This window comes from Microtus ochrogaster, linkage group LG4 (assembly GCF_000317375.1).
Source record: "Microtus ochrogaster isolate Prairie Vole_2 linkage group LG4, MicOch1.0, whole genome shotgun sequence".
NCBI lineage: Eukaryota > Metazoa > Chordata > Mammalia > Rodentia > Cricetidae > Microtus > Microtus ochrogaster.
The window spans coordinates 36,094,068-36,105,117 of record NC_022030.1 but is presented as its reverse complement, the minus strand read 5'-3'; positions in this window follow the sequence as shown (position 1 = coordinate 36,105,117).

Genomic DNA, 11,050 nt, shown 5'->3' with positions numbered 1-11,050 from the left:
CTTTCAGCCATTTTAGATTCCTCTGTTGAGAGTTTTCTGTTTAAGTCTGTACTTCATTTTTTTATTGGATTATTTGTTCTTTTGATGACCAATTTCTTGAGTTCTTTGTATGTTTTGGAGATCAGTCTTCTGTCTGATGTGGGGTTGGTGAAGATATTGTCCCATTATGTAGGCTTCCATTTTTTTCTTGTTAACTGTGTCCTTTGCTTTATAGAAGATTCTCAGTTTCAAAAGGTCCCATTTATTAATTGTTTCTCTCAGTGTCTGTGTTACTTCGGTTATATTTAGGAAGTGGTCTTCTGTGCCAAAGAGTTCAAGTATACTTCCCAAATTCTCTTCTATGACGATCAGAGTGGTTGGCTTTATGTTGATGTCTTTGATCCATTTGTACTAGAGTTTTGAGCATGGTGATAGATACGGATCTATTTCTATTCTTCTACATGTTGATATCCAGTTATGCCAGCACCATTTGTTGAAGATGCTTTTTTTTCCATTTTATAAGTTTTGCTTCATTGTCAAAAATCAGGTGTTCCCGGGTGTGTGGATTGATATCTGGGTCTTCAATGCAGTTTTATTGGTTCTGCTGTCTGTTTTTATGTCAATACCAGGCTGTTTTCAGTACTGCACCTCTGTAGTAGACTTTGAAGTCAGGGATTGTGATGCCTCCAGAAGTTTCTTTATTGTACAGGATTGTTTTGGCTATCCTGGGTTTTTTTTTTTGCTTTTCCATATGAAGTTGAGTACCATTCTTTAGAGGTCTGTGAAGAATTTTTCTGGGGTTTTGATGGGCATTGCATTGAATCTGTAGATTGCTTTTGGTAAGATTGCTATTTTTACTATGTTAATTCTACCTACCCAAAAACATAGGCGATCTTTCCAGTTTCTGGTCTCTTCTTCAATTTCTTTGTTAAAGATTTAAAGTTCTTGTCATACAGGTATTCCATTTGTTTAGTTAGAGTTACGACAAGATATTTTATACTGATTATGACTATTGTGAATGGTAATGTTTCTCTGATTTTTTTATCATCTGTGTACTGATTTTTTTGAGTAAATCTTATGTCCTGCTACATTACTAAAGGTATTTATGAATTGTAGAAGTTCCTCAGTAGAATTTTTGGGGTTGCTTATATAAACTATCATATCACCAGCAAGTAATAACAGGTTGACTTCTTCTTTTCCAATTTGTATCCCCTTGATCTCCTTTTGTTGTCTTATTGCTCTTGCTAGAACCTCAAAAAGTATATTGAATAGATATGAAGAGAGTGGACAACCTTGTCTTGTTTCCGATTTCAGTGGGATTGCTGTGAGTTTCTCTCCATTTAGTTTGATGTTGGCTGTTGGCTTGTTGTATATTGCTTTCATTATATTTAGGTAAGTTTCTTGTCTTCCTCTTCTCTCTAAAACCTTTAACATGAAGGGATGTTTTATTTTGTCAAAGGATTTTTCAGCATCTAATGAGATGACCATGTGGTTTTTATTTTTCAGCTTGTTTATATGGTGGATTATATTGATAGATTTTTGTATATTGAACCATCCCTGCATCTGCGGGATGAAGCCGACTTGATCATGGTGGATGATGGTTCTGATGTGTTCTTGGATTCGATTTGCCAGTATTTTATTTAGTATTTTTGCATCAATGTTCATGATTGAGACTGGTCTGTAATACTTCTTCTTAGTAATGTCTTTCTGTGGTTTGGGTATTAGGGTAATTGTAGCCTCATAAAAGAAGTTTGGTAATTTTCCTTCTGTTTCTATTGTGTGGAATAATTTGAGGAGTATTGGTATTAGTTTTCTTTGAAAAAAAATTGTAGAATTCTGGACTGAAAACATCTAGGCATGGGCTTTTTTTGGTTGGGAGACTTGTGATAATTGTTTCTATTTTTTTATTTTTTAGCAGTTATAGGTCAATTTAATTTGCTTATCTGGTCTTGACTTAGTTTTGGTAAGTGATATTTCTCCAGAAAGTTGTCCATTTCCTTTAAGTTTTCCAATTTTGTGGAATACAGGTTTTTGAAATATGACTTAATGATTCTCTCAATTTCCTCCATGTCTGTTGTTATGTTTCCTTTGATGTGAGAAGTCCTTCTGTATATGTGTTGCTTTTATTGGTTAATGAATAAAGAAACTACTTTGAGCCTGTATCAGGGCAGAACAGAGCTAGGTGGAGAAAACTAATCTGAATGCTGGGAGAAAGAAGGCAGAGCCAATGAGATGCCATGGATCCGCCAGAGGGAAAAGATGCAAGCTGCCAGCTGGAACCTTGCCAGTAGGCCACAAGACTCATGGTGAAATATAAAATAATGGGAATGGGTTAATTCTAGATGTATGAGCTAGTTAGCAATATACTTAAGCTATTGGCCAAACAGTATTGCAAATAATATAGTTTCTGTGTGATTATTTTGGGAGTCTGGGTGACTGGGAACAAACAAGCAACCTCGCACAACACCCCTTTTTGTTTCTGATTTTGTTAATTTGGATATTCTCTCTCTGTCTTTGGATAAAGTTTTGTCTATTTTGTTGATTTTCTCAAAGAACCAATTCTTTGTCTCATTGATTCTTTGTATTGTTCTCTTTGTTTCCATTTTGTTGATTTCAGTTCTCAATTTGATTATTTCCTGCCATATAATCCTTCTGGCTCTTAACAGTCTTTTCTCCCCTTCTTCCTTCGTGTTCTTTGAGTCTTAGGTGCAGAAGTATTTTGTAGTTGTTTCCTGTCCAGCTTTTGCCTCTTCTGTGTTGATTTTAAGGAAATCTTTCTGATCCTCAAACAGAATTCAGCCCTTTTGTTATGGTTTAGATATCTAAAAAGTTCATGGGTTGGTGGTTTGGCCCCAGTTAGTGGTGCCATTGGGAGATGACAGACTGTGAAGCCTGCCTGGGTGGAGGAAATTGGTGCTCAAGAGGGACTGTGTCCATAATTCTCAAGGTCCAAATCAGGAGCAGAAGGAGAGAGAGCACGAACAAGGAACTCAGGACCTCAAGGGGTGCACCCACAGACTGAGACAATGGGGATGCTCTATTGGGAACTCACCAAGGGCAGTTGGCCTGGGTCTGAAAAAGCCTGGGATAAAACCGGACTCTCTGAACATAGTGGACAATGAGGACTACTGAGAAGTCAAGAACAATGGCAATGGGTTTCTGATCCTACTGCATGTACTGGCCTTGGGGGAGCCTAGGCAGTTTGGATGCTCAACTTACTAAACCTGGAAAGAGGTGGGGTTTCCTTGGACTTCCCACAGGGCAGGGAACCCTGATTGCTCTTCGGGCTAAGGAGGGAGGGGGACTTGATTGGGGCAGGGGGAGGGAAATGGGAGGCGGTGGCGGGGAAGAGACGGAAATCTTGCTGTGAGATTGAGTCTCCTAGGAATGTCAGGAGCTACACCCATAATGTCCCACCAACATGACCGCCCAAACATGCAAACAAGGATGATACCAACAGACATGCCAAAGTGTATGGGGAAAAGCCTATGAGGCCTCAACCCTCAACCCTCAACCCAACAAATGACTAGAGACAAAGGAAGAAAGCTAGGTGTGGGAGAGGAGGGCTTCGCCAGGGAAGAGCACGTGAGCTGGCTGTCCCTGAAAATACACATACAAGTAACTTTATAGGGACTGAGCAGGTTGTATTTATGTATGCATGTACATAATATATGCAAGTATTAGCAATTAATAAAATAAGAGGCCATGAACTCAAAGAAGAGTAAGGAGGTGGTCTATGACAGGGGGTTGAGTGAGGGATTGTTATGGTAATATAATCTCAAAAATAAAAGTAAGTTGGGTATCACATTAAAACAAACAAAAAATAAGCAGGTAAACAGAAGTGTGAGGAAGCAGGGGCACAGGAAAACAGTGGCCCAGCGGGGATGCCTAGGGTATTGCTTAGAGGCAGAAGAGAAAGGCCATACAGAGTGACCCTGAAGAAACAGGAAAGCCTTGCAGGGCCTCTGATCAGTTTTAGAAATTGCCCTAATTGCAAGGACAGGAATGACTAGGAGTAGGTTTAAAGAAATACCAATCGTCAGCAAACACTAATCAGCATCACTGGGACAGAGCAAGAGCTGGTCGGTTGCCTGCTTTAAACAAAGCTGCTTTGGCATACAGCCACTGTTACTCATTTATAGACTGTCCGTGGGTGCCTTTTGCTACAATACAGAGCCAAATAGCTGTGACACACATGCTAAATATTTCCCATCTGAGTCTTTAGAAAGAAGGTTTCCCAATGCCAACAATGATGAGATAGCTTTGAGAAGTCATAGAGAGGGGAGGGAGCCTTGTGCATAGCTTCAAAGAGAAAAGGGAAAGAGTAGATGGGAAAATGAGCCAGCAGAGGAAATCAAGCACGCTACCCTCTGTTAGGAGTTTTAGCCCCAATTTACAGACTCAGAAACAAAGGTTTGAAGAATGTAGTAGACAATAACACACAACTGCAAATTCCTCTCCTATGCATATCCCTTTGTCAGGAGGCATTTCTGTTGCTTCCAAGGAAAGATGGGATTCACTGGCCTTTGCCTTAAACTCTGGGCTACCCTGGTGCCTGGCCTTATTAAAATCAACATAGCAGAAATTGTCAGAGTTCCAAGCCTCAGTTGGAAGAGGCCTTTCTTTTTCTTTCTCTCCTTCTCTAGTCCTTACTCTCCAGCAAGGAGGCCTGAGCCAGCCTTTATGAAGATGAACAATCAGATGGAGAGCCTCCATCAGCCATGCCAAGGCACTTGCTGCTACCACTCCAGTGAACCCCTGGCAAGGGCAGCCCAAGGTGTTGCTGACTCATGAAATCTTCAGCTAATAACAAATGTTTTATTGAAGCCACTAAGGGGATGACTAAGACAAAGGGTTGTGACCAAGGTCCCACGGCAAAGTGAGGACTCAGAAAAAATCTTTAGGGTGATGAATCTCTATCAGTGTTGCTCTTCACATCCGAACACAGAAAGTAGCAACAACCCATGATGCTGTGCTGTCTTTCTGGAGTTCTAGCTCAATGCATTGGATTGGCTGATTTCAGAGCTGAGAAAAAGGGTTTGCTAGTTAAACGGTTCTGGTGATTTCTTCTCCAAGAAAACAGACTATATAGGATTTAAAAATGTTTTTCCAGTGCCAATAAGTTATCCATGTGCCAGAAATGTCACCACACACACACACACACACACACACACAACAGTAAGTTGTTTTAGTGCGGGGAGGAGAGAATATACATATGAGAAAGGGATATATTGGGGGACCCAGGAGCATACAGAGAAAGGACTGGGAGCTGAATATGATCAAGATACATTGTATAGGGGCTAGAGAGATGGCTCCACTCTTAAGAATATGTGTTGTTCTTGCAGAAAGCTGGGTTCAGTTCCTAGCACCACTCAGGCAGCTAGCAACTGCCTGTAACTCCAGGGATCCAACTCCCCTTTCAGGCCTTCAAGTACACTGCATCCACATGCAAACACCCACATGCATACACAGAAATACAAGCCAAAATCATTTAAAAGATGTGTCAAGTATGAAATTGTCAAATAATAAATAAAACTATTTTTAAATATTATTCCATCTTGCCAAGTTCTAATACGTGCATGCTTGTTGGCTGGCTAGCTCATTGGTTTGCGTGATTTCTCTCTTCTCCATCTAACTACACAGTTTTATTCAACCCTCTACCACCACAGATTCATTGCTTTGGTATATTATACTGCCCTGGTAGGTTTTAAATAGCATTCCCGGTTTTAAATCTGCAGTGTAGAAATGTGACCATGGATGGCTTCTTGAAAAGCAAGAAAGAGAGTAGCTGCATTATAAATAAAATTAATATGGGCAAAAACAATACTTGTGTCGATATAGTTTAAGAAAAATGTCCCATTGGCTAACATTAGTCAGCAGATAATAGAGCCACTGGACAAGGGAAATGGCTGAAATTTTCCTTTACAGTTAAATCTATTTAATCTTGGGAAAGAGAAAGAAAATTTTTTAAATTTATTTTATGTGCATTGGTGTGAGGGTATCAGATTCCATAGGGCTGGAGTGACAGACAGTTGTGAGCTACCATGTGGGTGCTGGGAATTGAACCTAGGTCCTCTGAAAGAACAGTCAGTGCTCTTAACTGCTGAGCCATCTCTCCAGCCTCAAGAAAGAAATTTTTTAAAAAAAAGTTAAAAAGAATCAAGAAAGAAAAAATGATGAAGAGCTACTTTAGCCTGCTAGAATCTGGATCCATGTGAAGAGGCATTCTGTGTGAAGCAAGGGCATCTAGCCCTCAGCATGCTAAACTCTATCTCCTGAAATTCTACTGTTTCATAGGTTTTCAGTGAGCCACACTTACAAGAAGTGCCATGTTGAAATCTCAAGGTCCAAATCAGGAGCAGAAGGAGAGAGAGCACGAGCAAGGAACTCAGGACAGCGAGGGGTGCACCCACACACCGAGACAATAGGGATGTTCTATTGGGAACTCACCAAGGGCAGCTGGCCTGGGTCTGAAAAAGCATGGGACAAAACCAGACTCACTGAACATAGCAGACAATGAGGACTACTGAGAAGTCAAGAACAATGGCAATGGGGTTTTGATCCTACTGCATGTACTGGCCTTGGGGGGGCCTAGGCAGTTTGGATGCTCACCTTACTAGACCTGGATGGAGGTGGGGGTTCCTTGGACTTCCCACAGGGCAGGGAACCCTGATTGCTCTTTGGGCTGATGAGGGAGGGGACCTGATTTGGGGGGAGGGAAATGGGAGGCAGTGGCGGCGAGGAGGCAGAAATCTTAAATAAATAAATAAATAAATAAATAAATAAATAAATAAATAAATAGAAGTGCCATGTCCCTGGAACATTCCTACTCCCCCCCATTTTTCTTTTGTTGTCTACTAAAACCCTCTCTCTGAGAGGCAGCTCTTAGTGGTCTGTATGGCAATGAGCTTAAATGAACATGTGTCTGTTTGCTTCAGAGAAATTACAGCTGAGATCCCATAGGTAACCATTGTTGAACTAGATGGACCATAGCCTATCAGTCATTCTAATCAATCTCCTATCTGAGAAAGAGAGAGAGAGCGCATCTATAAGCTTTCTTGCTCTAAAAACCCTGATGAATACAGGCATGTATTCACTGAATTTAGGAATAAAAGTCTCAAAGGGAAAAAGGAAACAGAAAGTGGAGTAGGGGTGGCCAGCTTCTAGATGTAGGATTCTCCTGGCTATGGGTTCATGAAGATTAGCTTAGATGATTGTCACTTAAGCAGGGAAGCCAAAGAAAGGTAATATGCTCAACAACAAACAAGAGCCATGGTTTGGAGTGGACCAAACGAGTCCCAGGCATAAACTAAGTACAATGGGAAAGAGTTGGCATAAAAGGGTGTTAGAAATGCCAACTGAGGTTATGATCACTATGGACAGAGAGACTGATTCAAAGAGAGACGAAATCACTAGGATGACTGAAGCAAAAGACTGTCCACATCAAAATAGTTGACAAAGACAGAGCCGATCATTTCATTGCAGTGTTGCTCTTATACACTGCTAATGAAAATGGCAATAACCTCTTAGGAAAAACATTTTTCATCTCCTTTAAGGCCAACTATTCATCTACTCTATGACCCAGCAATTCCTCTTCTAGGTATTTATCCAAGAGAAACGAAAACATGTGTTCTCAAAAAGACTCACACAGGAATGTTTATAGCAGTCCTATTTGTAATAATCATAAATTGGAAATGGCCCAAATGTCCATCAACAGGAGAATGGATAAACAAGTTGTGGCATATTCTTACCATAAGAAAAATAGTTCTCGGTAATAAGAAGAATGAACAACTAATGCATAAAACAACATTGATAAATAGTAAAAATATTACACTGGGCCAAGCCTTGTCAATTTGCAGTGCATAGGCCCAATCTAGTTCACCATCTACTTTAAATAAGGCACTACTGGAATCCAGTCACACCCATTCATTTCCCTACTTTCTGTTCTTGCCTTGGTTACAGCAGGAGAGTTAAGAGTTGAGAGACCAGAACTACAAAGCCAAAAACATTACTATTAAGTTCTTTACACAAAACATCTTCCAATCTCTGTGTTAAAGGAAAAAATAAACAAGCACAAAGAAGTGCACGTTATATGATTTTAATTGGGTGAAATACAAGAGTAGACCCCAACTAACCCACATCAATTAGGAGGTATACTAGTCTGAGTTCTCCAGGAAACAGAACTAATAGGATATGCATTTGTTATGAGAACTGGATTTATGTCACATGGAAGCTCAGAAGTTGGTATAACTCCCATTTTGATGTCAAACAGAGGGCTGTGACATAAGTCATAGAATACACACAAACACACACACATACAAATATCCTAAGTGTTCTTGTCTCAGCTCTCTGGCTGTCTTCTGACATTTTCTTCTGTTTGATCTTTCCACAAATTTATTAATGATGATCCATGTTTGTTCAACCTAACAATTTGAGCACTGGTCCCTTCAACAAACACCCTCATAGACACACCCACAAATGAAGTTTTACCAAGTAGCTGGGTATTCCTCATCACAGTCAAGTTGATACATAAAATTATCCATCACACAAGAAGAGAGAAATCACAGAAGGAGCACATACAAGCATACACACACACACACACACACACACACACACACACACACACTGTGCTGAACATTTGAGAACAATGAAAATGTTTGTGTCTTGTTGGGTGTAGTGGCTCTATCTTTGTGTATAGCCATTAAAGCTCATCACCTCTAACAAGGATTTTTTATGAATAAAGAGACACATATTTGAATCAATTCTGAAATAACTTACCTAGCCTCACCCAAAGGGGGTTGAATATTCTAGAAGAATAATTTAATTCTAAAAAAATTTAAAATCAAGGAGAAAATATCTATTTATTAAAATGGCCTCCTTGCCCCACCTAACAAAAAAGAAAATTGAGTAAGAAAACTGTTGAAATATTGAGTGGCGGGCTATGTTCCTGACACCCAGCCACCCGCATGGCTAGCTTATGCCCCGAAATAACAACACACAAGCTGCTGTATTCTTTTAAACAAGGCTGGCCCATTAGTTTTAGCCTCTTATTGGCTAGCTCTTACATATTGATCTAACCCATTTCTAATAATCTATGTAGCCTACGAGGTGGCTTACCAGGGAAAATCTTAACCTGAATCTGTGTCGGGTGGGAGAATCATGGTGAATGCCCAACTCGGCTTCTTTCTCCCAGAATTCTGTTCTGTTAACTCTGCCTACCTAACTTTCTGTCCTATCTAATGGTCCAAGGCAGTTTCTTTATTTAACCAGTGAAATTAACACAAAACAGAAGACTCTCCCCCATAGTTTCCCCTTTTCTGTTTAAACAAAAAGGAAAGGCTTTCACTTTAACATAGTAAGATTACATATAACAAAACAGTTATCAAGCAAGAATTACAGTTAAATATTTATATCTATTTTATCTTTTATCATAACTAAGGAAAACTATAACTATAACTAACCATTCTTCAACTCCATCAAAGACTCCAGAAGGATATAAAATTACCTAAGCAAACAAGAAGTTCAAAACTCTAGAAATGACGGAGACATCTTGCTGCCTGGATAGTCACCCAAAGTTCCTCTGTACCATTGGGGCATCCATCTTCGGCCTTCAGGCCCATAGTATCCAGCAGACATTTCCATGAAGCAGGAAATTTCAAAGACAGTTCAGTCATTTTCTGCTGTGTCCTGCAGAATGTCTCGCAAACTCTTTCAAGAATCAGGAACCCCGAAAGACCATCTCACCTTTAGGCAAGTTCAGCAGTCCTCTCTCTGCGGGTTCTCTGTATCTAGTTTATGCATCAGTCCAGGTAAGAACAGTTTCTTGCCCAAATGACTATCAAATTCCTTAAGGAACCTCTTCGATGCCCATCTTCTTCTTGAAGTAGATTGGTGCTGCCAGGAGCAGGTGTGTCTCATTGTCATGAAAACCATAAGTTATTAAAACATTAAATGCCATTTTCTGCAGTCTTTGAACGATATGAAGAATGCCTATCCAACTGAAATATATCTCTATATATCTAGAAAATCTAACTAACATGACTACAAGCTTTCCTATTATCTATTAGCAACCTATATTTTCTAATTATACATTACATTTTTAAATGAACTACATAATCACAATACCTTAATCAAGATCAGAAATACATATACATATGACAAAATTGACCTTAAAATCCATACCAATGCAAATTATTCATATCTATATCATATCCCTCTTTAAATGTAAAAGAACATTTATAAACAATATTTGGGAACATGGGCGCAGTTTTTTCTCTCCAAACTGCTTCTTGCTGAATGGGGGCGCTGTTAATCAGATCATTTAGGGTGTAACCTGTGTGCCAGGTTCATCTCAGTTGGCAGTTGAGTGAAGTAATTTTTTGAGGGTGTTCACAGCAACCTTTCAGGAGGGCGTGGTCTGTCATACCATATTGGGATAGACTCAATCCAGTGGGGCTCATCCTCTGTGAAAACAAAAGAAGACCCTTTCCAAAGCATCATATCCTTAGACCCAAATTCTGACTTCATACCCTCATGATATCCATTCTGGTTCCATTTGGCAGTCCATATAATGAAATGTCTTTCTGTATTTAGCTCCTTCACAGTCAAAAATTTTTAAAGAAAACACAATGTACATAATCTAGACTCTCTGTGAATTTTCCATTTTTCCGTGGCTTATTTTCCTTTATTTCTTTTAATCTATGAGTATCTGTACTCTGTCTCTTTAAAGACTTTACCCTTTTTTTTTAAGACATCAACTTTATATATTCTTCTTCTCTCTTCCAAGCCCACGTACAATGCTGTGACTCATCCAGTGGTCTTCTATGTCTGAACCTGTCCCATTGTGAATCTGTAACCTTCCTCTATTATCCAGGAGCACTTTGTTTTGTGCTTTTAAATCGCTAAGCACTTAAGAATCTAAGCTGTATGTGCAGTAGGATCAAAAACCCATTGCCATTGTTCTTGAGTTCTCAGTAGTCCTCATTGTCCGCTATGTAAGTCCGGTTTTATCCCATGCTTTTTCAGACCCAGGCTAGCTGGTCTTGGTGAATTCCCAAAAGATCATCCCCAT